This window comes from Mesocricetus auratus, unplaced genomic scaffold, assembly GCF_017639785.1.
Source record: "Mesocricetus auratus isolate SY011 unplaced genomic scaffold, BCM_Maur_2.0 Super-Scaffold_100008, whole genome shotgun sequence".
Lineage (NCBI taxonomy): Eukaryota > Metazoa > Chordata > Mammalia > Rodentia > Cricetidae > Mesocricetus > Mesocricetus auratus.
The window spans coordinates 64,522,473-64,542,242 of record NW_024429192.1 but is presented as its reverse complement, the minus strand read 5'-3'; the positions used below and the strand labels follow the sequence as shown (position 1 = coordinate 64,542,242).

Below are 19,770 nucleotides of genomic sequence, written 5' to 3'. Positions count from 1 at the left end.
GAGGGAGCAAGGATTCAATATTACTGAAAGAGAGAACTTCCAAACAGCTTAGTGAGTGAGAGGTAAAATGTTAACGCCTCCTGCAAGAGGACAGAGCAGTTAGGTTGGATTATGTGGCATCAAAGAAGGAAGGATATATTATAAACTCTTTCATATTAAGTGGAATTCAGGAGAGAAGGACGCATGACTCACTTTTTCCATTGATGGAGGCATGCGTGTGTAATTATGCACCATGAAGTGCTTTGCCATGTTTGGGTATGTTGATGGATAGGTGGGGTTTCTCAGGGATGACACTGATAGTTAGTCAAGAGTCTATGGGTTCTTACTGCAAAACTGGAGAACTGTCACTATGGCTGGAAATAAGGGAAGTCAGAGAATTAAAATGAGAAGGATAGCATCATCATGATGGATGCTGTTTCCAGAAGGATGAATCTGTTTGTGCCATGTATGCTGGAGAAAGGACTCAGAAGTAAAGATCTTGTTCACTAGTCTAAGATAGAATGTTCCTGTGAGTCTGCTGTAGCCTTTGAACAGAAGATGCAGCTGGTCCTCATAGACTATTCTTCATAGCTTGTGACCTTGTACTTTGAAAGGCACCAGGGTATAGTGACAAGTGTTCTATGCAGGGAGGGTTTATCGCTCCACACCTGTCTCCTGAGGATGGTCTTCTTAGACTAGGAGATACAGTAGCGGGATACTTTGGTACCTACATTTCATGGTCCCCACCCATCTGTCTGAGCAGTCCTGATTCATGAAGGAGTCAGCTCAAGACAATGGGTTATCATGGCATCTCTGCCTCTCTGTTCATACTTGACCTCAAGGGGCATGTGGGCTCCCTGCCCCTAACTCCCAATTTATTGCCATGGTTGTTCCTGCACAGCTATCGATCACTGCCTGCTGAAGAAATGAAAGTGGAGCAGGGAGATAATGAAGGGACACTGCTGCTTTGCTACAGATGGCAATGCTCTTGGGAGGAAAGGGAAATAAGAAGCTCTGGTGGAGTGAAGGCAGCCATGACAAGGTGGCGGCAGATGTGGAACTGTCCCCCAGCAATGCCCAGCAGTAAAGTGCAGACCATTTTGCACATCCAAGGCCAGGGGTGCAAAATAGGAAATAGGAAAAGGAAAAACCAAAGAATAAACAAAGCCCTCACACAGACAGCTGTAGGTGGTTCCCAGACATCCAGGAAAGGGTCTGTCAAGTAATGGCTTTGGAAACTAGAGAAAAAGACTCATCTAGAGCTGGCACTGAACACCTGCCTCCATCTTTTTTATTTTTTAGGCCTTAATTTGTTCACCTCCTGTTTTCCAACTCCTGTTTTCCCTTTGCTGGGTTATTGCATAGCTGTGTTCAGGCCAGCTTCACTAATTTTCAATGCGTCAGTAATATGTGTACTGAAATTTCACAGGGGCGTGGCCAAGGGATGTGAGATATCGAGGAAATCCCACAGTGAGAGCTGTGTGGCTCTCTCAGACTTACTTGCTGCATTTCCTTAATTATGGATGCTTGTCTCTGTCACTGCCTGAGTTCCACTGCCTAGCAGGCTACTGTTTGTCCACTGAAACCCAGAATAGAAATCTTTGGCTTCCTTCTCTGCCTTTGTATTCGTTGTCTTTTATTTATAGCAATTACAAAACATTTTGTACTTTTAAGTCTACATTGTCTACAACTAGCCCTGAACATCAGGGATGCCTGAGTCTTCTTTGGTTGTTTTTTTCCCACTAGCAAATCATGTAACTCTTTTTATTTATTTTTTTATTTTTATTTTTGTTTTTTTAACATTTTTTTAAAAATTTTGAATAGCTTGTTTTACATGTCAATCCCAGTTCCCTCTCCCTCCCCTCCTCCCGCACCCTCCCACCATTCCCCCATCCTCCCACCCTATTGCCAATTCCTTCCGCATAGGGGATATCTAGAGTCTATCATTTCATTCAAGGTACAGGAAGGTCGACTGGGGGGGGGTAGGAAAGGGGGAAGAGGGAATCATAGGTTAGAAGACAGATCAGGCACCATTGTGACCTCTAGTGATCTAAAGGGATGACACCAATTGGCAAGCTAAGCAATAGTGTAGAGACCACTTCGAATGCCCATTCCTGATAGTGAACTTGATGTCTATAACCATCCTGGAGCCTTCATCCAGTGACTGATGGAAGCAGAGGCAAACACCCACAGTTAAATACTGAACAGAACCCAAGGAACCCAGCGACAGAGAGAGAGGAGCGAAGAGCAAATTGGCAAAGAATGGGCTGGCAAAACCAGCAGACAGCTGATCTGAACAGGGGAGAGCTCTTGGACCCCAGACCAACAGCTGGGAGGCCAGCATGGGACCGATCCAGACCCCCTGAATGTGAGAGTCAATGAGGAGGCCTGGGCTACCTATGGGGTCCTGAGCAGTGGATCAGTGTTTATCCCTAGAATACTAACAGACATCATGTGTCTATAACACAAAGAGGATTGCTCTTTCTGCCTGGACTCTTAGGGAAGTGCCTGGACCCTACCCCAAATCACGTAACTCTTGACGCATTCAAAACAGACAATATATGAAGCAGCAGACAACACATATAATAAAAAAAAAGGAGTATGTGAGCAGCTCGCCCCTGGCTCCATGAATATAACTAGTGTTTTCTAAAACACTATGAGGCCTGTTGTTAACTTGTGCTATCCTCCTGATGGCCCTGTGTGAGTTTGCCTTTGCCATATAGGTCAGCCTCTGGTTGAGTTGCAGAGTGATACTGCTCTGGGAGACAGCTCCACCCCTGAGTCACAGTGCCTCTGGGTTCTGTGGTTCCACTCCGTGTGAAAGGTCCTTCTGTAGCATTCTTGCAAGGTGAGTTTTCTAATTAGCTTTCCCTTATAAGGTGCCAGAGGGGACGATTGGTCAGAATTAAGGTCCACAGATGGGGTAACAGTGGCCAAGAGATTTTGCCTTAGGCTGCTGGGTGGGAAGAAGTCTTCCAGTTGACATCTGGTGAGAATGTAATGACTCAGAAGTCTATTCTCCACCCCTGGTCTCTCACCCACCAGTTCTCTTCACTCAGCCAGGTCTGGACTTTGAGAGCTAGAAACAGTTTACATCATGCTTACAACAGTGCTAGCTGAGTATAAGCTACTGTTCTTTAATGGCCCAAAGAGAATGAGATGTCTCAAACACCCATTAGTCCTCACATCTTAGAGCTGCCAGTAAAAGGCTGAGGCAAAACTGAAGAATTTATGGAGTATGGAGTCGTCAAGAGACTGAGGGGTAATCTAACAACACTGATAGGGAGACATGGTGGTCTTTAGCTATCTGATATTTCATATGCTGCTGCATGCAGAATGATGTATTTTTATTGCATAGATCTTTAGTATAAAATCAACAAATACTTCAGTGTTAAAACACAAAATCAGGAAGGAAAATATTGAATAATAAGTTCATTTATAATCCTAACATGTAGGGGGAAAATCCTGTTTATTACTGAGAATTTTTCTGTTTTTTTTAACTTGTCACTCAGATCCTTAAAGAGGGCCATGATTTTCATTTTATACAGGAAGAATGAATGTGCTAAAATGTCAGTAGGAGTGGAGGGCATTCAGTAATTCAGAAATGGAGGAATTCAGTAATTCTTATCCTGAGATCTTCATAGATTGCAGAGTGAGCGTCTAGTCATTCATTTCCAATTTCCTGGTTCTTCAAGTTTCTCCCAGGCCTTCATTTCTGCAATCAAAGAAAGTAATAGGACTCAGATTTGATGTTAATATAAGTACAGTGCTTCTAGATGAATATTGATCTCGATGTTCAATGTGTTGTTGTAAAGAAAAGTTAGTATTTGGTAGTGTTCAGAGACATTACTTTAGCTCCCCTCCAAGAGTGTGACCAGGGTTCCTGTAACAAGGACTGCTTTTTAAGATACTTCTTCACCTGGTCCACCGTCAAGGCCATTATTACCATGCTCTTAGGTCTACCAAAGGAAGAAGATAAGACAGCTCTAACTGCAGTCTTGAGGGATCTACACTCACTCTAGTCCAGGAACAGGCAAGAGTCAACTGCAGCATCCACTGCACCCACGCTAGGAGTCAGTTATGGTGTAAAGGTCATTTCAACATTCAAGTTATGTCACATCTTATGATTACACACAGATTACCCGTGGGCCAAATCTTTTCCTGTGGTGCCCAGACAGTGGGACAGGAAAAGCTTCCTAGGAACAGACCCCATCTTCAACACCTATGTACGTCTTCAGACTGGAAAAGCTAGTGTGTGAGGAACGCAAAGGATTCCTAGGCGTTATATTTGTATTGCTCACCTTCAGCTTTCTTACTGGAGGCTGACTTCAGTCTGGGAGAGAACATTGCTTCAATTGGACCAGAGGAATCATTATGTGGAAAACAACAACAAAAAACCCTACTTGTTCCTGGCTCTGCTCTGTAGACTCTTGCCCCTAGAGAGATGTGTGGCTTCTGCCTTAGTATGCAACCCTGCTCAGGAAGCAAAAAATGAAATTTTGGAACACATATACCATTCAGAAACAAGGATTTGGCACTGGTGGGAATAGTCCCTGTGTTGGATTGAATTGTACTGTACTGTGGATTGGCAGGGGGAAAAAAGCAGGGAGTGGCCCGTGCATGTCACTGGCAAAAATACCCATACAGAATTCGTTAAAGCTTGTTGAGTAACGATGACAGTGGAGATGGAAGTGATCGCAGTTCCTGCTCTCAATGTATTCTCTGTGCTGCTTGACCCCCATTATTTTCTCTATTACCCTGTAAAAGACTTTTCATTTCTTCCGTTATATACAAGAAAGATGGTATCCACGCCGAAGGGAAACACTCTTGTAAAATCACTCAACTAGTCATGAACCCTGCTAGATTACAGCCAGTTAAATGTCTTTCTCTTTTCTCTTGCTTTGCGTTGGACTCTCTGGTCGGGTGCATTACCGAGGCTGCAGAATGCGATGATTGCATGCCGGTATCTAGGCCACTGAGCTGAGAAGCCACCACAAAGAGACCCGCCATTTTGACTGGCATGAGTGGATGACATTTTGCAGCAAAGGTCTTCCCCCAGGAATTATTCTTCCCTAAGGTATCATCTAAGAGATGATGGGAGAAGAGGCTGTCGGGAGGCCTACAGTAGAAGTAGGAGGCCTGTACCTGTTCCCTGAATCTGTTGGGGCACATCACAACTCACGCATCTTCCCCCAGCCTCTAACACGTCGTTTGGAGAAAAAGAGATTATCATTAGATAGAAATGGCACTAATATCCTGACACCTGATTAAAAGCAGAATGAAGATAAAAATGATTTTGCTATCCTTCCTGGACTGGGAAGCCAACCCTCCCCATTCCCCTGGGGAAATGGCCCTCTCCCAGCGGCAGCCTGCTCTCCACTTTGAAGTTGCTTCTAAACCTGTTTGCTTTTGGAGCTCCAAAAATGCTTGTGCTCGCTGCCGCAGGCTGGCCCAGCAAGGTTGCTCATGCTGAGACTGTGGCTGGCTTCCCGGGTGAACAACCAAGACAGTTAATTACATCAACCCAATTAGCAGCAGCACCCACCTTGTGCAAGCAAGGCTCACCTGCAGACTCACCCGTCTGGCAAAGGGCCCCCAGGCTTTAGTGGAGAAGCTGCTGAATTGAGAGACTAAACGTTTACCGGTGACCTCTTCTCTGTACCCTCTTGTCTTACAGATAAGTAAAGGAACTGGAAAGAGACCAAGCCCTTACACCACAGTCTGCGGGGCAGCCTACAGATAGGCATGGCTTCAGATTGTTCCACTGGGGAGGGAGTCTTCCTTCACCACCTACGAGTGATCAGAGGCGGAACACGATCAGATATTGCCTTTGGTAATGAGGTTGTTTGCTTGCCTCTAAGAGAGCCCAGAAGAGACAGAGCCCTCTCTCAAAGACAAAAACGTGACAGCTGTTTTCCTTGGCTCCATATTCCCACTTTCCACCTTCACAAGGAATCCAAAGTGCTGGGTTCAAAGATGAAATCTAATCCTGTTAGCTGCCTACCAGGAGTTAGTTGCTTAAACTCTCTGAGCCTTGATGAGTTGTTGGCTAAAAGTGTGGTTATATACACTGTAGGGATGAAGAACTATCCAGTGATTGGCATCAAGTAGGGAGAGAATATCTCCAAAGGGCATCATTGGGATAGAAGAGCTCCATGTTGGGCTTGCACTGCTGGTCAAAGGACTCAATGCATTTGTCCAAGGCCAACAACTCTCTTCTGAGACACATGGATTTTGCAGAATGCAAAACTCAAAATAATGCCTTTTCAAAGCTGAGGAAAATCACTTACTCAGCTCAGTTATGAGAATAAGGGTGATGATAGACTTGAAAGTATTGAGCAGAATGAATGCACTGAGTATGTCCTAGAAATGTATCCATTGCTTTCCTTTCTCTCCAAGCCTGCCCCTCATCTATAAAATGGGAATTCAAATACTATTTCCTCTAAGCATAAAAACTCATCTTCTTAACCATGTGATGATAGCAGTGAGGTTATCCATGTGAGTGCTTTCTCCACATTCATTAATTGACATGTTTTGAAGGTCCTTGTTGAACTGGACCCTGTAAGCCCTATTGTAAAAGCTTGGCAGAGCCAGGCTCCCATCCTAGTGTAGTCAATAGCTTGAGGAGGGAGCTAGAATGAATAGTACAACAATGTCATGCACGCTACTGTGCCAAGTTCAATGGCAGCAGAAGTGTACTAAAAGGCACCTCAGTGTAAGATAAGGGACATAAGACTTTCTGATGACGAGAGATTATGAGACTTGGATTCAAGCAAGTAATAGGCAGCCCCACAGAGAAGCTGAGAAATCAGGCACAATTGTAGGCTGTTAGATGGAAAGCAAGGCAGACTGAGAGACTCCTTTAGGAATATAGCATCTCTCCATCTTCTTGGGGGCTCAGAGCAGCTGGCCAAGTGCCTCCCACTCCCATGGATTTTCAATGCTATGATTCTTCATTTTTCTATACCCATTTGCAGGTAACTGGGGTCTCAGCCCTTAGCTTCTGCTTGGAAACCTGGGTCATAACTTAAGGGAAAGTTTCCCTGTGGAAGAATCATGACCTTTCAGTTTCCTTCATTTGTTTTGCATAATCAGTCACTCACCAGCAAACCTGGGGGGGTTGCTATCAGATGGCAGGTGACAGGAGTCATGGAAGGGATTCAACTTCTCTAAGGTGGCTCAGTGATGTCAACCCAATTACCCGAGACAGCTTACCTGCATGGCAATGGCCCTCGGGTGTCAGTGCCTGTGTAGACTTGGGTGGAATTCTTTGCTGGGACACTTGGCTGACAGAAAGACTGCTCATCCCTCTCTCTTTTTCCCCTCCCGAAGAGAAAGCAACAACAGCCCCTGGCCAAAACCCAGAGATCTTGCATGAGTTCTGGGGATGACAAGACACACTGCAACTTTAAATATGCCACCAAAGAGATGCTTCAGGGCTGGAGCTGATATTCCTCAATCCTGTACCTACCTGGACCAGAGTTTATGCACAGGTTAAGGAATTCCAGTCTGTTCCATGAATAGCTGCTTCTCTTGCTTCCACCCTATGCTGAGCTACACTTCGCTGCTTCAGTTGCCTCAGTTTCTTTTCTAGAACTCACAGGGCCTCTTCACAACCCAGACTGAATGTGTGAGAGCAAGCATGGAGGGGCTGTGGACTCTGCACCCCCTTTTATTTGTCTTGAGTGTACAGAATGCATTGGCTGTTAGACATTGCAGGTAGGACCTTTTTGGAATTTATGGAGTATTAAATATGTGGGCTTAGTGGGCTTGTTCATTCCTAAGTTATTGTCCACCTTTAACTGTCCATGATTTTGTAAATGCTGAGACTGACTATAGGAAGAATGTCTCAGAATCCTACTGCAATGGCATATCAAAGTACAGAACAGTAGCACAGTCTACAAGGGTGTGTTACAGAACAGCAGAAAGACCTCAGACAAAGACGGGGATTCAGCAAATGGAGTTCCAAGTATCTGCCATTAAATCAGAGCTTAATTCCTCCTTCCCTAAGATGAAAAGAAAGTTCCCAGTGCAGGTCTGTAAAAAACAAGGAGGATGGGAAACACACACACATACACATTCACACACATATACACGCACGCATGCACATACATCACACACACACACACTTCACAAACATACCACACCACAAACACACATACCACATACACCACACACCACAAATATACCACAATACATCACACACACACACACACACAGACTATACACACACACGCTCATACCACATACACCACAGCACACAGCATAATATATCTCACATACACACCAGATACACCACACACCATACATACACTATGCCACACACCACAGGCCCCCTACAATACAACACACATGTATCACACACCACACATACACACTGCACATTACAGACTCCCCACACCACAATATACCACACCATACACACACACCACACATTACACATACACACACACCACACCCATACCACCACACACCACAGCCCTACCACCACACATACATCACACACACACACCACACACACACACACACACACACACACACACACACACACACACACAGGCACACCACACAAGGGGAATTTCCCAGAAGACATTTCAACAGCAGTGATTACACTTCCAACAGTTACCCTCTACTGTGTTACCAAACACGGTGACAACAGCACAGTTCTATTCAAGCACACAGCAAGGAGATCCTTCTGATAAGATATCCTCATTGCAGGTTGGTTACTGAAGAGTAAGGAGCTGACCTTACAGGCTCCTTTGTATCTGCAGGGAATTAGACAGGAAGTGGACTAACCGGTCTGGTTCTTGGAGCCTGGGGTGAGGCAGCCTTAGCTCTGAAAGCATCTCCTTTAAATTTACTGATTCATCTCTTTGTGCCCCTTTCCATGTCTGAGAGGGTGGGAGACAAATTTCCTGCCCTAGAGAGAGCATGGCAGTGAACAGAAATTCATAGACATGATGGGGAACTCCCTTTTTCTGAAGGGATGTGGTTTTTTCCCAAAGGGACCCACTAGAACCTTTCCTCTGTCTTCCCTAAAGCCTCAGTCTTCATGACTAATTTGGGAAGGCACCTACTTTGGGGACCACTGGTCTGGTACTAGGAGAGATGTCCAGGCAGTTACCCTATCAGTACAGGACTTAGACATCAGAGGTGAGTGCCTCTCTTTGCTACTATTTTCCAGACTCCTGGGGCAACAGCCATGGGCAATGACTCGATTCCTGCCCTGTTATGAAATGCCTGTGCCAGCTTAGCAGTCACCTGCCTTGTTGGTATTTGTCCACATGTAGCATTCTCATGGCTCCATGCATGTCCTCTGCTCAGGTGTAGCCTGTGCAATGCCTCACTTCCCCAATGATAAGGCCTCTGGCTTTCGAACTCCATTTAAATTTAGCAAGGAAATCAGATTCTGGTCTTACTTGCCATTGCCTGGTAGACTCTAAGAAGAATTCTCCTTGCAGCATCTTACTGAGTTTAATTCCTGTGTTTTATAGTTGGAAAACGCCAGGACTAGAATTGGAATGTGGTTTTGCCATTCCCTCCAGTCCTGAGTGACCGAGTTAAAATGTGTGGCTTTGAGCCCATTGCCCCCCATACTGCTTGGTCATCTTTTAATCCTGTGTATGTGAGTTCATGTATTCATCCAGTGAGCACTTGCATTTATCTTCTATGTTGTGTACTTTTTCACACTTTGGAAATACAGCAATGAATACACTCCTATCACAGAAACTATCTCAAAGGATGCAGTCAATAAAGGAAGTAAACCAGGTGAATTGTAAGTAGAAAGTTTAATAATAAAAGTGTGAGCATGTTGAACAGAGAAAGGCAATGGTATTGGTGACTGCAGAAGTTCAAATGTAAAGAGATAGCATGCCTGGTCACCACAAGAAGGTAGACTGTGATTCCCACTTGCCACAGAGGGGACACATGGACACGTATAAGAATAGATCAGGTGGAAGGAATTTAATGCAAAGAGCCTGAGGCAGGAGTATGCCAGCCAACACCAGGGACAGTAAGGAGACCAGCACCATGGACTATAGGGCAGAGGGTCTAGGAAACAGAACAGAGAGGCCACTGGTTCCAATGTCATGGGCAAATCTAATAACTGGGCTGGTAAGTGGGAAAAGTAGCGAATGATTTGTAGAATGACATGATTTGACTTGTGTTTTTTCAGTATGCCTGTTTCTGTGCTAAGAATATACCAAACAGAGACAAGAGCAGAGGCTGCTTCCAGAAAGATATGTTGGTTGCTTCGAACAAGGAGCTGAGAGTGGTGTCAGGCACAAAAGTGGTGTCCGTAGATAGCAGAGGTGGACAAAAGCTTGGGAACCGTGGGTATGAGGTCATGAATGGGAAAAGCCTGTTTAGGAGAGGATCTGAAGTTAGCATAAGAGTATAGGCAATCATAGAAGGCTTAGGGTTTCTATTGCTGCGATGAAACATCATGACAAAAAGCAACTGGGGAGGAAAGGGTTTACTTGGCTTACACTTCAGCATTGCTGTTCATCACTGACGGAAGTCTGCACAAGAACTCAAATAGCGCAGGAAGCTGGAGGCAGGAGCTGATGCAGAGGCCATGGAGGGTGATACTTACTGGCTTGCTTCCCCTGGCTTTCTCAACCTGCTTTCTTATAGAACCTGGGACGACCAGCCCAGAGTTTGCACCACCCACTATGGATTAGGCACCACCCACCAAGGACTGGAATCCATTGATCACTAATTGAGAAAATGCCTTACAGCTAGATGTCATGGGGGCATTTCCTCAACAGAGCCTCTGTCCTCTGTGATGACTCCAGATTGTGTCCAGTTGATGGAGATGCTAGGCAACAGAGAACAAAGGGATATAGGTAGACAACAGGAAGGCTTGGTAAAGTAGACAAACGCTTCACCATCCAGTTCTTTATGCCAGAAAAGTATTTCATGTTTTGAGATCTTTGGAATCATTTTAAGGGAGAAGTATCATAACAAACAACTTTGAGAGATCACTGTGACCTTCATTTTATTTTCATAAACGTGTGTATTAAAGGTATCAGGTGAGGTAAAAAGTGAAAAGGATCAAAAATCAGAGTAAAAACTACATTTGTGACAAAACTTTCCAGTCAAGTGTTTTGCTGCCCACATGGCTGCTCACATGCCTAGCAAGGATTCATTCCTCTCAAACAATGGTTCTCAACCTGCGGGTCATGATCTTTTGGGGGGTCACATAAGACCATCAAAAATTTACATTGCAATTCATAATAGTAACAATGTGGAAATTATAAAGTAGCAACGAAAATAATTTTTAACATGAAGAGCTCTATTAAAGGGTCACAGCATTAGGAAGGTAGAGAACCACTGCTCTCTAGTCAATGAAGCCTTCCATTGGTCCCTGTTTGCAAGGATGGAGTGAATGTTCTCCGAGGCTCTGGATCTCAAACTCATGAGTTTTGTTTTTTTCTTCTTGATGACTCAGCCAACCTCCAGGTCATTTTCTTTTCTTTTTAAAATGTCTCCCTTAAGTCCTTGACTCCCAAGTCTCTGTGCTGCAAACTGAAGCAGGCTACTTGATGCTCACAACGATGAGTATTGGGATTAGTAGTAGGCATGGACTTAGATGGAGGCAGGCAATGGGATGGAGAGGAGGGTGCTCTTGAAGAACTTAAAACCGATTATTAATAGAAGTTTGTCTGCTCTGTTATTTCCACATGCCACCAATCATAGACAGCCACAATGATAAATCGCCTTCCCACTGGGGCAGACCCATCCCAGGCTCCCTGTTCCCAGTTTGAATCACTGTAGGGGATTCCTTATTGATCTCCATAATACCCGTTTTTCCCCTCCAACACCAAAAATGCAAGTATTTCTAGTATGACAACTGAGCTATAAAAGCACCCATCTCTGGCTTCCCCAGATCCCAGAGTCCTCCTGTGGTTAAAGCTCCATCATTCCATTCTCACTTGGTCAATACCACAATTCCCGATAAGAGCTGAAACAAGTTCTATTTACTCTTGTGTGCCACAACAGTCTTTGGTCCAATTCAGGGTGTCTTCTGCATTAGCAAGAAGGAAAACTAGTTTTGATTCTGACCCTACCAGGAATAGCTTGGATGACTTTAAGCAAGTCACTTTCCCTCCGAGAGGCTCAATTTCTCATTAGTAAGGTTAATATAATACCTACAAAGCTGAAGTCACAGGATTGCAGGGAGGACCAAATGACATCATGGCTGTGAAAGCCACCACCCCGTATTAGCCACAATGGTGGCTGTGAATGGTAGAGGTAATATTCTTCACAATGCAAGACTCTTTGATTTTGCTTGTATTGTTTAGTTTTACCTGCGGTACATTTTGTCTTAGCCATTGTACACCATATGACAACAAGCTGTAGGTTAAATGCCTTGCAAGGTTTCACTATCCTCTACAAGCCTACCCTGAACCCTGGTCTCAAATACCTCCCAATCAAATGCCTCTCAAATACCTCCTTTGTACTCAGGCAGGTACCAGCACATCATCTTATTTTGTGCACGGTCATCTCTCTTGGTCTGTATGAAGTGCTACATCTCATGTTTATTTAACATCCTTCCTAATTGAAAACACACAATGGATGTTAAATCAAGTCTTGACAGCGTGAATGTCTGAGTGAATAAATGGAGGCAGAGACGCATCTTTTTTTAACCCTACAGTGCAAAACATGCTAATAGTGCCCTCTGCTGCTGACCAGTGGGTCCATGTTTTCCATGCAGTAGAAGAGAATGCAGGGGACTAAGAGTAGGCAAGACAGGTAGGAATTGTTGTGCCTTTCACAACGTGTGGAGCTGAGGAGAACAGCAATAATGGCTGAAATGTCATGTTTGCACAAATTTAGGGAGTCAAGGGGCCCTGTGGGGTGGCTGTGGGAAAGTCAAGGTTCTCTTCCATTTACACAGGTAGTAGCTATCTACTTTGTAGTTAGAAAACCTTTCGATTTTATGTAATGACTCTCCCTTTTCCTGTGTCTGTACCAGCTCTTTACATCTGGAGGTTATTCCCTCATGCTATGATATGAAAATTGATTTGAAGTTTCTAAAGCTTCCGTCAACAATCAACAACAACTCCAGTAAACTGTCAAAGTACTCCCGGAGACTCTCAAGCCCCTTTCCCTTTCCTTCCTGCTTTGTGTTGTCATATGACCAATGCCTTTCAGAGATCACCTGCTGACTTCAGGGTCTTTTCATCTATAATCTCTAAACCTCCTGGGGTTTCATGAGAGGGGTATTACTAGTCTTTTCTTCACAGATAAACACTTTCAACCAAGAGAGGAGTAGGAATGTCCATTATTTAGGAGTTGGCCAAGAGCAGCATGAGATAGATACCAAGGGAGACCTGGGTCTGAGTTCATGATCTCCTACTAACCTTTAGGGAACTTCAATACATTGGAAAAGAGGGAGTGGAGAGGCAGAGGAAAGCCTTCCAGGCAGTAATCTGGCCTGGCCTTCCTTTGCTGGTCCATAAACACTGAGCACTATTATGGCTATGTCTCTACCACAGGCTTGATTGTTTCAGACCCACTGACTGCAGAAGCCAAACACCAGCTTCTGTTCCACAACGGTGTTCTGCTGAGCTCAGATGGCCAAACATCTTCTCTTTAATTTGTCTGTCTTTCCTCACATGAAGGTTTTATTTCACAGGATTCTAGACATAATGATACAGTCTATGCTGATTGTGAAGACAGACTGGTTTAAAGTTGTCAACATGACAGTTAGTCACATGTGACAGTTGGATTTCAGTGGGCAACGTGTCCTGGTGGATGGTGGATAGGCACACCTCAGAGTCACCGGGACATGGCCCCTTCTGGTACTGAGCCTTTGAAGTGGCTCGCCAGCCCTTCAAAGAAAAGTTCCTGGTACAGGGAGCACATCTGATGTGCTTTTATTACCCTTAGAGACAAAAAACCTACACTCAGAAGCCAAATGTCTGGAAGGAAAAATCTGTACTCTGCACTCAGCCCTGCGGCCTGGAAGTTCAGAGAAGGCAGGGAGTGCTCTCTGAGGAAACCAGGGCATGTCTGGACAGGGTGCAGTCAGACTGATGGCTCAGAACCAGGCTGCTGCCATCTTGGGAGGAGTCACCCCTTTATACTTGCTACCGGAGTATGAAGTGGGTGAGACCCAAGCACAAATAACTCTGGGCCATTCTCCTGCCTCCTACTTATCCCAATAACTCAAAAGTGTTAGAGCGGCATCCCAGTCACTTGGTGCTTCCCTGGGAACTGACTGTAGGGTAGATTTACCTATGTGAGTAATAGCCCACAGTACCTGTATGGTGGGAAATCTCAGTGACCCATTACCGAAGGAAGGAGGCAAACAGAACATTCTCCCTGGAGTCTGCAGTCTCTAATCCAAGAAGCTTTGCATGGTAGCTCTTGATACACAAGAAGAGCAGAATAAAGCATAGGAAGACCTCTCAGAAACCAACTGTGTAAGAAGATGTGACATTGTTTATGTTGAATACTGGGAGGTGGGAAATACGGTTGTAATTTAATTACCAGCATTAACTTCAAAGAAATATAACTAGCTCATCTTCATATTATCTCACAGGAAAAACATATCCTGAGACTCTGAACTTTAAAAGCAGGGCGGGGGGAGAGCAAGTGCGTGTTTAGTAAATGTTGTTAAATAACACTGAATATCATGAGAAACCAAAAAGTCCTGGTGACCAGAAGTCTTGAAGTCAGCTTCTGAGGCACGGGGACTCTGTAGTTTCTTCCAAACTGAAGGAATATTATTGCCCAAGACCTTCAAAGGCTCTTGCAAAGGGGAACAGACCAAAAACAGGTAAAGAGAACAAACAAGGTGTGATTGGACTCCAGTTGTGCAATGGCCTATTTGACCCTTTGGTTTTAAATAAGGCAAATTGGCTCCATTAACACTTGCTGGAGATAATTTTCTTCTAATGTTTCCCAGGGACTCTGAAACGCTGTTCTTTGTGTACCACTGGGAACAGATGCCCCTTAGCAACGAACTAGTGACTTTCTGATTTTCTATAACCCCCCCTCCCACCCACCCAGAGCTTAGCAGAAGCTTTGAGTTTTTCAGGCATCATACTTCAGGACTGGCAATGCCGTCCTCCTTATCCCCAATCTGACATGAAAGTGGATGGGTGGTGTGAGTGGACCGGCCCCAGGGTGTGTGGGGCAGAGAGTTCCACTGGTTTCTAGGCAGAGGAACACTGCAGGTTGGGCCTTGGGCTCTGGCTGTGTGAGGGCCTCTCTCAACCACTTCTGACAGTATCTTCTCCTCTTGGGTAGCAAGCATGCTCCCCTGGGGCTCCACTCCACCCACTTAAATAATACCTCCCTCACCAGGGAATGAAATCAAACTTCCTCCTTGCCTGGTATTTATTTGGATTTTTCACAGCACTCATTAAAGTGTTTTCCTAAGGCAATCTGCAGTAAAGATCCACCCTACCCCCTAACAGCAACTCCAGTGTGAACTCTCAATGGCTCAGAATTGCAGACTTCCAGAAGCTGCCCTGTTCACCTTCAGGACTTTTCACTGAGGACACGGGTGCAGTGAGGGCTCAGGGGTCACAGCATCTGCTTATACACAACCAGTTCATCTGTCGCCTCTAATCTTTCAGCAGCCTACACACTCCCTTCTCTGAGTTCATCTGGCCTTTCCTTCCTACGTCTAGCAGAGCGCTCACACTATAACATTTATTTGATATCATCAACTCATTTGCACTGGTTTTCTTCACCTTGCTTTGGGTCCCTCCATTCACTCTGAATATCTTGCCTGGCCTCTTACTTAGCCACTCAAAACCATCTGAAAAACGAACTCCTTAATGATAAGAGCTTTGCTCCACCATCTTCCCCCTCTTTACAGAATAAAGGTTGCATTAAATGTCCCTCATAATTATGCACTTATATATGATAGCCAAGTGCTTCGAGACTGTAAAATACTTTGTAAATGCCAACTGCGATTATGTCTTTGAAACAATGGGACCTAGGGTTAGTGAGTGGAAAACAGATGAGACAAGGCCACAAGTTCTTCTTGCCCTGTTTCTACTCCACCCGCCAGCAGAGGGTAACTCGAGGGTGAGAACATGAACCTGGAAGGGAGAAGGCTTTCACTAAGGTCTGTGGGACTTCCAGGACCTATGTCCTTCATGATCTGCCATCATGAAAGATGGCACCCAAGTCTGAGAGGAGGAGCCTAGGCAAGGGTCTCCACACACAAATATGATTAACATCTGCTTCGAGGTTGAAATGGAGGCTCAGATGAAAATCCTGCTTGCTCTTATTTATTAAGGACAGGAGAGCAAGTGAGAAGGGCAGTTAGCAGGAACGGGTCCCAGCCTTTCTCCTGGGTGCTCTCCGTTACTGGCCTATGGACAGAGGAGTAGGGCTTGTCTTGTCCTGTTTCTCCTTCCTCCAGAAGCACAAAAATTGTGATCAGAAAAAAAGTATGCTTTACACTGAATAAACGGTCAATCATATTCTCCCTCTCCAACCTTGTTTTCAGAAAAAAGGGCAGGAATGTATTCTTCAGCTATTGTGGTAGGGTTGCTAGAGGTGTTATGAAGCTGGAGCTGATTCACTAATTCGAATATTTCACACAGCCTCTGCCGTCCATTGTACAGCAGACCAGGGTCAATGATCAGATTGTTTCGAGCTCTTCATCATCTGGCCTCAGAGGTCAGGGCAGTGGAAGCCACAGGAAGCATAGTGATTTGCAGGGAGGATAGGCAACAGGGACTCTGACAGATGGACTCTGTAGGTCCATCCCAGCACTGAGTTCAAAGGTGGTTGGCGCAACTTGTCTCTATGTGTCTGAAGATATCAACCAAGTAACGAAACAAAACAGGCCCTGTGTCTTTGATTGATCTGGGAGCCAAAGAGATTTGCAGATGAGCTGCTGGGACCATGTTGGGAGGTCACTTCACATCGTAGGCTTCTTGACAGCCGTTGGAGGAGGAGAACCATGGCCTCATCGTTTGGAATTTTTGCCAATTGGCTCCTGTTTGCCCCCAAGAGCTCGGGATGTGGGATTGGTTCTGCCCTTTTCCCACTTTCCAGCTATAGCGCCGTCAGCCTCCTCAGAATGCTTAGCGCTTTGGCATGAGGAGCTGCTGAGGTGGCCCCATTACTCCCTCCTTGACGTCAGTCAGGGAGTTGTTCCCTGTGGCTGTCTTATGTGAAATAATTCAGCATTTGTACTTCAATTAAAATTCACAGGTATATATTATTAAATGGGACTGACTCATTCCATGGCTCCTCTTCAGCTGAACGAGTGCCAGAGAAATGTTACTTACGGGCTAATGATGAAAAGCCAGGAAAACGAAGAGTTCCTTGTAGTTGAAAGGAAGGCTGTGCAGAAAGCGCTTTACAGCCCAGGTGGCACATCCCATGTCACTTTCTTCTAAAGTTAAGTTGAAGACCATCTCTGTCTTTGAGGGACAGGAAAAAGGACACCCAGCCATCATCTTCATGACTGCCATGAACTTTGCTGGGCCCTACATATGTCTGGAATCAAGCCGAACTAGGGACTTGTGTCCAATCTCAGGGGACTAGAAGGAAAAGCATGTCATCACACAGCTATTAGCAGGAAAAGAGAGGGAGTTTTCTTGATTCTGTAAAATCAGACCTACTTCTCTGTTAGCATATTAGATAGGCCTGGGGAGATGACAGAGGGAGCAACATCTCTGACATTGTTTCTCCTCTCTCTGGGAAGATCTTGCTTCTCCCTTGTGGGAACACCAGACCTTGAGCAGAGACCCACTTCCCCTTCTGCCTGGGAGTAGGTAGCTATAAGACAATGTTTAGTAAAAACATGTTTACTAAAAACGATACAATAAGTTCCTGGCCACTTCCCCTTCTGCCTGGGAGTAGGCAGCTGTAAGACAATGTTTAGTAAAAACCTGTTTACTAAAAATGATACAATAAGTTCCTGGGAAAGGCCTTCCCACGGAAACCGCCCTGACCTCGACCTTGTCCAGAGACTAACCGCACCTTCAAAAACCCACACACATCCACCTCTGGTGTCAGAGCAGAACCAGCCAGGGTAGAGGAGAGAGCAGAAGCTTCTCTGGTGGGAGCTTTTCTTAGGAAGTTTTTCTTGAACCTTTTTGGAGCCTGTTTAAAGTTCTCTTTATATCATTGAACGAGTCTCTGTGTTATCAATACCCGACACCCTCCGCACGTTCTCGGACACAGGCCGCGCAGCAGACGTGACAATTGGAGGTCCCACTGAGATCGTGAAAGCGAGGTAAGTGGACGGGGTTAAGAAACTATGGGGAATAGTTCCGGGAAGCTAGAATCATTGCAGTATCAACTAAAAAAGTTACTTAAAGAACATGGGACTGCAGTCAAGTCTAAAACCCTAGAAGGCTTTCTAAAATCGATCGAACGAGCCAGTCCATGGTTCATTACTGGGGGAAGCTTAAATATTCCAGATTGGGAGGAGGTTCGCCGTGATCTTCATAGACTTTTACGAAAAGAGGGATCTGAGTCCTTGCCCCCTACGACATTCTCCTTATGGAGATTAGTGAGGGGAGCACTTTTGACAGATAAGGTTCGTCACCGCCAGGTAGTTCAGGACACAAAAGAGGCTTTTTAGAGTTACAAGAGACTGAGACTCAAGCCTCCTTGAGTTCAGGGGCAGAGAGTGATGATGAAGAGACCGTGATTGAAACTAGAGGCTCCATTGTTAGTGAGGATGAGGAGGAGTCTCTTAGTAACAACAAAAAAACGGGTAGACATCTCCGGGCGCGACCCAAAAGAAGGACTCCGGTCAGAATCGGTTATATCCTTCTCTATCAGACCTAGAAAATGGAAGTAGCTCAGACTCAGACTCGTCACAGTCTGAAAAGGAACGGTTACTTGCTGAGATCGCGGCCCTTAAAAAGAACTAAAAAAGATTCTAATTAAGGAAAGACAGGACAGGGAGAGAAACCCTTCCCCATACTCTGAAAAAAGGGACTCCTCCTATGAGATAACCCAGTCCTTCTCAGACCTGGAGGGAAGACCCAGAGGAGGGGTCCAATGCTGCCCGGTGGTGGCCCCAGTAATGGAAGTTCCAGATCCGAACAATTCTCGACAGGTCATTCGGCGCCATGACCCTTTAAGTTTCAAAGATATAAAACAACTGAAAGAGGCAACTTTAAATTATGGAGCACAGGCTCCCTTTACACTTTCCTTAATGGAATCTTTTGCGTCTCTTAATTTGACACCTGGCGATTGGCAGCAGCTTTGCAGAGCAGCTCTGTCGGGGGGAGATTATTTGATTTGGAGAGGTGAGTTTCAGGAAAGATGCAGCCAGACAGCCCAAAGAAATGCACAGGCCGGACAGCCCCAGAGAAATGTGGAGATGCTTACCGGAAGTGGTCAATACGCCACCATTCAGCAGCAAATGCAATATGACATCGCAGTCTATGCCCAAGTGGCAGCAGCGGCCCAAGGGGCTTGGAAAGCATTGCCTTCCAAGGAAGGAGGGGATCATCTGTCCAAAATCCTTCAAGGACCTTCCGAACCTTTTCAAGACTTCGTAGACCGTCTCAGTCAGGTAGCAGAAAGAATATTTGGGGGCATTGGGCCTGCGATGCCAGTCATCAAGCAGATGGCATTTGAAAACGCAAATAAGTATTGTAAGGAAGCCCTTCGCCCCTATCGCAATAAAAGTCTAAATGACTATATCCGGATCTGTAGGGACATTGATGGGAACTTCATCCAGGGCCAAGTGTTAGCTGCTGCTATTCGGCCCCAAGTGGGGAAAGAAAGACCTACTCTGGGAAGGAGAAAAACATGTTTCAGCTGCGGCAGGGAGGGACACTTCCGTAG

The 19,770-nt window shown here is 45.3% G+C and overlaps 1 long non-coding RNA gene across 1 annotated transcript; it reads right to left on the bottom strand.

Annotated features, from left to right (window-relative positions):
- Positions 1-3,305: 3,305 nt before the first annotated feature.
- Positions 3,306-8,084, bottom strand: LOC121141980. Its single transcript, XR_005878975.1, has 2 exons — positions 5,545-8,084; positions 3,306-3,694 (listed from the first exon to the last, which is right to left on the bottom strand). It is a non-coding gene; the product is annotated as an uncharacterized LOC121141980 (long non-coding RNA).
- Between the last annotated feature and the right edge of the window lie 11,686 nt (positions 8,085-19,770).